Raw genomic sequence first — 7078 nt, 5'->3', positions numbered from 1 at the left:
GTTGACGTCACGGTAATTATTCATCACTTCGATCACATTAGAAAGTTAATTAAACATAAATTGATTTGATTTGAAGAGTTAAAGATATTGATAGCCAGAGCTTAAGCGAAGCAAGATGGCTTATATTGTATTTTTTAAAATTTTATTTGCAAATTATTTATTCAGGAAATCATATTCAATATACAACACACAAATAACATCTAAATGATATACAGTATACATTGTTTTTCAATAAGACCCTGACTATTTAACAAACACGGGATTAGAATGATGTAAGGTATCGGATTGCGAGACTTCAGAGCTTTAAGTAAAATGGTTTAAAAATTCTGTTGTTTGTAATTAATTTTGAAAGCAGTCATAGATTGTGATTCCGATAACTCTGAATCAAGGGCATTCCAACTATGTGCTCCTGCAAAAGTTTGTTGCATTTTGCTAATTTTGGCTTTGGAGGCCAATATTTAAGTATAGTAGCTGCTGCTGGTATTCAGGTAGACTTGCCACAAGTCTCTAATTTCTTGATTTTTCGTAGTATTAGCACATTTCGGAAAGCGCCACCAGCGTCAGTTTTTATCGAGAAACTTTTTTGATGCGAATCCAAGAAAAAATATACTATGAAACGCCAAGCAAATAGGTAATATGGAACGCCATTAGTGCCAAAATCTATTTTCCAGCTTTTTTTTTAAACTGATTAAGACAAAGATTAGGGACTGGAACCCAGTCTAGTATTCAGACCGTGTACAGCATAACACTCTAAATCAACATCATTTGAAAGACGAATGGTCCGAGACAAAGGCGTATACATTAGGCCTACATAAATTGATGCAGGAGCAGGAATGCATTATAACAATTACATTATCATCAACATTAATAATAATTAACGTCATGATGTTGGCCCTATCGATGCAAGGCCTTACAGGCCTATAGTACCCCGATCACGTACAGTATAGTACCTGACAGTGCCTGTCAGGTACGCGAAATCTGAACACACTTCCTACTCTCAGTTAAATTTCTGAACTCATGTATATTTATCGTAAACTTATCTAAAATATAGCAATTGCCCCGACAGCTTATTATTTATCTGATTCATGTTTCTCGTTAGATCAGATTTATAGACCCCTGGGGCTTCTTAAACCAAAATCATGTATGCCTCCTGCTAAAAATGTGTCATTGACCAGGTAAACTATGGAATGGAGAGATCAGTGGTCAGTCGTGCGTATCAATGATTAGTGAATCATCTTCACATAATAATCAAATCACAACGCGATCGTGTTGCAACATTGTGTGTGTTGGTGGAAATTCACACAATGTGCACTAAAGTATACATTTTCTGATTTGCTATTTTGTGTGACTATTTAATAGAAAACATCGTATACAATCAAGCGTCTTGGAATCCATACTAGAGCTACCCAACATCAGATGATTCAAATGCGGCCAGCCATTGTACTCTAAAACGATCAGATGCCAGCATCCACATGACAACTTGGTTAGAACAAGGATTGTCTGACTCGGTGTGGGTGATTTATACGGTATCCCAACGGTTAACAGCGGTGTTTCCGACTGAGCGAAGTGTGTGGGTCAGGTGTCACTGAAACCCCTTGGAAGTGGGTGGGGAGGGCTGAAGTGGCGGATGAAGGGGCTCAGAGAGAGACATTTACAGATGGAGGGTCTATACTATCTCAGTCCCACCATGGTTTGGTTTGAGGGAACAAAATGTACGATTATGTGAGGCCAGAAATGGCGCTCTTAGACTTAAAATTTGAGTAGAATTTTCTTTTTTTCTCATTTTTTTTGGGATAATATTTTAAAAATCTAGGGGCCCTGGCCGGCTGCCCACAGGGGTGGCGCCAGCAGGGATCCGGGGGCCAGGGCCCTGTTCGGGAGAGCTTCCTCCTCCCCCATCGGGGCGAAAAAGCACAATCGTCGGGGGAAAAATTATATTTCTACATATTAGTAGACTCTAAAATCGATTAAATAAGTCTTTGAAACTCCTAAATCGTCAAAATTTTCGGAAGCTTCACCCCCTGAATCACTTTTGAATCTTTTAATCGAAGCTCCACCACGCCCACTTTGCTTACGTCTAGGAAAATCTGAAACCTCGTCGGGGGGACTTCTTAATTAATGTTATATGCCATTTTCCGGCATCTTGAAGTGCCAAATTCTTACAATTGTCTAACCTCAGCCTCAATATGGTTGGTTGAGGTGATGGTAGTTCCCATAAACTTCAGGTATCCAAGTGCCGTTTTCAGGCATGTATAAAGTCTCACATTCTTAAAATATACTCATTTGCGCCCCCCCCCCCACCCCAAAATAGTAGGTCTCAGGTAGATATTGTAGATATTGTATACTATTCAGGGCTATTTTCTGGAATCTATAAGTCTTAAATGGCTCAGGGTGCTTGTTCAGAGGTTAAAAATAAAAAGTGCCCCTTCTTAATTAATGTTATATGACATTTTCTGGCATCTGGAAGTCCCAAATTCTTACAATTATCTAATCTCTGCCTCAACTATGGTTGGCTGAGGTGGAGATGGTAGTTTCCATAAACTTCAGGTATCCAAGTGCTGTTTTTAGGCATCCATAAATTCTTAAAATATTTGCGCCCAAAAACTATAGTGGGGCTCAGGTAGATATCGTAGAGTTTGTACTATTCAAGTGCTATTTTCTGGTATAAGGCTGAAATTCTTTAAATTTCCCAACCATGATGATGCTCAGGTGGATATGGTAGATTTTAGAATTTAGTCTTTAAGTGCCATTTTCGGGTACCTATTTATTTAATTTGGATTTATTTTTACTCATTTTATCAAAAATAAAAAGAATTAAAAGGTAATTTAAGTTCCATTTTCATGCATCCACGTACAAAATAGTGAAAATTTTCTAACGTCGCCGCCAACAAAGGTGACGCTGACATGGTGTGGACTCTCATTCCATTAGCGCCTCCCCAACCATTCCCTAAATCCTTGATAAGCAACTTGTAACCATGAAAGTTAAAATTTAGGTATAAATTTCATGAAATATATAACTCAATGGTTGAAAATATTTTCTGCAAAAAAGTTGATTATACTTTTGCTTCAAATATCAAAAGTTGTCTCATTTTCCAGTTGAGGGTTCAAGGCTCCCTTCAATTAAAAAAATATGGAGGAAAAAAGGAAAATTGTAATCAAATTCAATCTGAGAGTGCCATTTCTGGCCATTTATGGGTGCCATAATCATAACATTTCTTATCTCACCCCCAACCATGGTGGGGCTGAGGTGAATGGACCTCTATCTGTGAAAAACGCTCTCAGTCGGGCCCCTTTTATTACTAAATCCTGTATCCGCCACTGGTTTCTCAAAAGAAAGATCATAATTACACAATAATCGCTGTAATACTAATGTCAAATAGTCGTTTTTTAAACATAAAGCATCACCTTTTTTTATAAGGTCGATGTGCAATTTACTACGGTATGACATTTAATGTTATATGGGTCGCGGATTGTCTAGGAAATCACAAATTGGGTCCCAGAGAGTAAAGTTTGGGAAGCGTGGGTCTAGACCACCTCAGCCTCACCATGACCTAAATTTGATTATAATTTTCCATTTTTCGCAATTATTTCATTTTTTTATTTAGGTGCCCCAGTCCGGCTCCTCCCTCCTTGAATCCGCCACTGATATATACGGTATTGTGATATCGCATTAGTGCCTACTTGTATATTGAAGATGAAAACATCTTTCTTTCTCTGATGGTGATGATAATGATGATGATGGTAATGGTTATGTAAAGTAATAATGTTATTAATAATAATCATTATGACATAATACAAATATTATTAATAATTATTATAAATTGATGTTCTTCCGACTTGATTAATCACTATCTTTAATGCTTTGAGGATAATGTTGCTTCCATTAATTTTGTTTATAGTCATTAGGGGGTGGGGGCGTTTATTCGCGGAAATAATAAACGCACTGGGTTTATTTGAAAAGGATTTACCCGAATAACGGTAAATACAGGACGTTTTTTGTTTGTAGTAAGTTAAAGTGTTATAGCATTAGTAATAAAGTTTTTTAAAGCCCAACTCAAAGAATTGCGCCATTTTACGCGACCACGTTTTCAACAGTGATCCTTGGACCACTTGGACATCGGGACTGGCGTTACGTTGGGCAAGCGCTCTCACAGAGGTCGGTTGTCGACCAACGCATGGCAGTGTTCGCCAGCTGTAACTCGTTATGCTCACTTTGTAACTGTGAATAATGCTCTTATGAAGTTTATTAATTTGTGCTTTCGGCTTTCTCATTGTCTAATCAAAAGTCGGAAGATCAAATACAAATGTAAAAGGTACATCTTAATTCACTCCTATTAGTTGAGCTAGTTGAATATAGTAGGATGAATTAAAAAGCGAATAAATGAGTATACCTGTGAATAACTTCCACCTGATGCTCAAATCTCCGTTCAAAACTACATTTCCTCGAAACGTTCATTGTGGATTGTCAGTCGCAACATGAATAGAAGGATATTGTAGCCACGCACGTCGTTCGCCTGCAGTCAGATAAAACAAATGTACGGACGTCCGTATACGCGATAATTACTGTTCACGTTTGCTTACGTCATTCCCCGAGGTACGCCGGTGGATCGTATTATTTTCTATTTAGGCTACATCTTCAGGTGAACGAATTTAGTTTGATGCTAAAAGAAATTTTGTAACCAAAGATGGAAACAATCTCGTAATGTGCTAAATGTCATCATTGTTTGGTTTTTAACCTGATTTTTGTTAAACAGCCAGTAATATAATGCATGCACGTCTGTCTGGACGCGTATTCATCGCTTTATGCACACACACCGCATGTACTTGCGTATTTAAAATAGTGCAATTTGCATTTTTCATATTTTTTTCTTTTTTTTTTAAATTTTTTTTCTTAATATTTTTGTACAATACCGTACATAATTATGCAACGGGAACAACATTTTGTATGTAGGCCTATCACGTTATACGTTACAACAATGAATTTATCTTATATGTTTTATCTTATATTACATTCAGTGCATTCTGAAATACGTCATGGTGAATTCTGTTAAAACTAGAAAAGTCTAAAAACATATTGCCATTCGCCAGTACATCCAGGTACATCAGTGGCGTATCTAGGGGTGATCGGGGCGCACTCCCCTCCATTAAATACTCGCGCCCCTCCAGTCGTCCCAAACAAAATTGACGCTCAATCGCCTAAATTTACCTTATTTACCCTCACCTAATCATCGAATTTCACACTCCCCATCAGCGCCCTCCCCCCACCCCCATTTTAAAACTCTTAAATATGCACTGCAGAACACACCCAGGAAGATGTTTTAACGAGAAATCAAATGTCCGGCCTTGTGGGACTTGTTTGCTCAAGATGACCAATAATTTATTGCACAGCTAACGTGCTGTTAGGCCAACGCACGTGCCGTTAAAAGTTCGTGTTAAGGTGAATTCCGCCGAATGGTCAGCGACATAGCTATCATTTTTGTAAACATCGTATGGTCGCCATCATTAACCGACTACTGCTAATAAAGTACCTCGTGACAATATGATTTATTTATCAAAAGTACTATTTATAATTAAAGAAAGTTTCTCATGGATAAGCGATCATGATAATATAATGGGCATTTCTATCTTATAATGACTTGTTATTCAATTAGGTTTCCTTGATTTGTTTATTTTTATCAAGTGCGAATACTTGTTGTCTATGTTTTAACAATGTCGTTTTGGAACCTTAGCAAATTTCAAGGTGCTGGGCTTAGCGGAAAAGTTAGGGCCCCAATCGTACACCTGAGAGGAAGAGAGGCGTCTCTCCACCCATTTAATGCACGACGTGTTAAGCAACCAATGGATGTCGCAGCGCATTTAGTACAACTTTCTTACATGCAAAAAGGGGATGAACTCGGAAATGAAATAAATGACGATGCGAGAGAAAGCTACTTTAAGATGGATGCAGGACACAAGGGAATACATCGAATTTAAGTTACGGAATCAGAGTATGCAAAATTAGACAGTTGGTTGTAGAAGCCAGAATGAAAAGTCGGGCAAGCCACTGACACAATTCGCCTCGGAATATATGCCTACATCATTTGGCTTGAAGAAATAATATGGTAATGGATTTGAATTTATAAACTGTTTAGTTTAGTCGACCATCACGGAACACCGTAATCTTAGTTTTTCGCGCGAGATCCTTTGTATTTGAGTCAGGCAACTTCGAAAATCTGATCGAGATGAAGCAACGAGATGACCTTTGATGACGTCATTTATGATTCTTCCGACTGTTCGCAAAGCCAAGGTAACGCTTATTCACTCATTACGGAGCAACTGCGAACAACTTAGCGTAGTGTCTATACAGAAGCACGTCGCACGATCCCTGCGGCGACAGCTGCTGCTCCACTATCGGACGAAGCTTTGAGTTGAGTAACTATAAAAAAAGGTTGGCTTATTTGTGTTCATTGTGCGCCAACGAAGCCGCAGCGTGTGATGGGACTGAATGATTATTGTTATAACTTTTGGCCGATAGGGCACATAACATTTGGTAAACGTAGTCTCGAATCGGAATTCATTACACTAACGTTTCCTTTGACAAAGGTAGGCCAGTCAGTTTTATAATGATTCTATGTATAGGTAATTATTATATACTGTACTTTATACAATAATAAGATATTTATGCGTTTTAGGCATGGGCTATAAGAAAAGCCTAAACTGATGCAAATATACATAAACGTTAAGATTGAGCAACGCGAACGTACGTGAATGAACGAACGTGAGAATGAAGAGTAAGCAGGCTTCCAAATGGAACCATGGTGAGGAAGATATAACTCCCGGTTTCTATATATTATAGGCCTTTCGATATAGGCTATATTTGTTGAATATGCGTATCCCTACATTTCATTTTTTCTGCTATCATTTTTTGTATGAATTTGCAATTAAAGGGATAATTAGAAAATAAATATCCCAAGGCCTAATATTATATGGAAAATTTGGCTTTTCGGTTCATGTGCAAGAGACAAGAGAGTGTGAACATAATTATGACTGCCTCAGAATGAAATAGTACTTTCGATTATAGGTCATTATCAGGTAGTGCT

The 7078-nt window shown here is 37.9% G+C and overlaps 1 protein-coding gene across 2 annotated transcripts in view; it reads left to right on the top strand.

Moving 5' to 3' along the window:
- The first annotated feature begins 6271 nt into the window (after positions 1-6271).
- The window catches only part of LOC117102912 (nephrocan-like), a 60656-nt gene continuing 59849 nt past the window's right edge, over positions 6272-7078 (top strand). For both annotated transcript variants that reach the window (XM_033243365.1, XM_033243361.1), the window contains exon 1: positions 6272-6581. The gene's annotated coding sequence lies outside the window, so the exon portion shown is untranslated. The remainder of the gene's footprint in view (positions 6582-7078) is intronic.

The sequence above is a fragment of the Anneissia japonica genome, unplaced genomic scaffold, assembly GCF_011630105.1.
Source record: "Anneissia japonica isolate Jap-2015-1 unplaced genomic scaffold, ASM1163010v1 scaffold285010_len649756_cov215, whole genome shotgun sequence".
NCBI classification, from domain to species: Eukaryota; Metazoa; Echinodermata; class Crinoidea; order Comatulida; family Comatulidae; genus Anneissia; species Anneissia japonica.
Note: the sequence above shows the minus strand (reverse complement) of the source record. Positions and strands in the feature narration are given on the sequence as shown.